Raw genomic sequence first — 1051 nt, forward strand, 5'->3', positions numbered from 1 at the left:
AGGTGTGTGCCGCCACCTGTATGATTAGCAAGGTGTCACAATTGTTTGCCTCTCACCATGTAGTATACAAAGCACAATTAACTACTGGGTCTCTATTACTTTTTAACTCAAATACCAGCCCTTTGAACAGAAGGGGAGAGAGATGATGATCTCACAAAGAAAAATGAAGCAGAGAGGGGAATATGAAGTGCTGAAAAGAGAAAGCTTACAATATTAATTAGAGTAGCCATGTGACATTTGATAAACACTTGAAATGAATATTATTTGCAGGAAGGGCACCTTGTGAAGGGAAGTGTAGAGGTTCTAAGGAAGGAGCAAGCTCAGCAAGTATGAACAGAACAGTGTGGCAGAAGCCCAGGACTTGAAGAGAGATGATCTAAGGATTACATTGGGCCTTGATGGTTGTACTTAGGAACAGTGGCTTTTACTGTGGAAGCAGAAGAGGCCAAAGGGGATGCATACAATGTGACTTGTGAGAGGCTAAAAAGGACCCACACAATGTGGTTTATGTGTTAGCTTGATACTCCCGAGGGTCGGTAGAGAACAGCTCAGGTAAGATAGGAGGAAATCTTGATTCAGGGCATTAGCAGTGGACTCTGAAGATTGAAACCTTTCTTAAAAGCCAGTGGCCTTAAAAACTATAGCTGAAGCTCCAACTATGAGAAATCTATACAATTCATTAACCCTCAAATTAGTCCTTATCTGGTAATACAAGGAAATAATTCAAAGTAACTTATTTGCTTTAAGATGTTTATATGTAAATTTTGGTACATAAAGTCATATAATCTATATATTATTAAGATACCTTGATAGCTAAAAAAATTCAGTGCAAAAGAGTGCTATATCACTTTTAAAATTAACTACATGGTTTATGCCAATATGAGAAAGTAAAGCAATAATTTATGGAGCAGACAGAACACAAATCTATATTACATTGTTTATTTAAAATTATTTCCACAATAAAAAGGGCCTAAAATAACTGGAGTCCTGCCATAAAGCTTGTGAAACAAGTGCTTCTCAGTGGTTTTTATTAGTTCATAGTGTAAAGTTC

At 36.8% G+C, this 1051-nt stretch overlaps 1 protein-coding gene across 5 annotated transcripts in view; it reads right to left on the minus strand.

Annotated features, from left to right (window-relative positions):
* LOC104874374 (transmembrane protein 184C) overlaps window positions 1–1051 on the minus strand; it is a 101569-nt gene that overhangs the window by 14810 nt on the left and 85708 nt on the right. The gene's annotated exons all lie outside the window — the stretch shown is intronic.

The sequence above is a fragment of the Fukomys damarensis genome, unplaced genomic scaffold, assembly GCF_012274545.1.
Source record: "Fukomys damarensis isolate Sample0158 unplaced genomic scaffold, DMR_v1.0_HiC HiC_scaffold_38, whole genome shotgun sequence".
NCBI classification, from domain to species: Eukaryota; Metazoa; Chordata; class Mammalia; order Rodentia; family Bathyergidae; genus Fukomys; species Fukomys damarensis.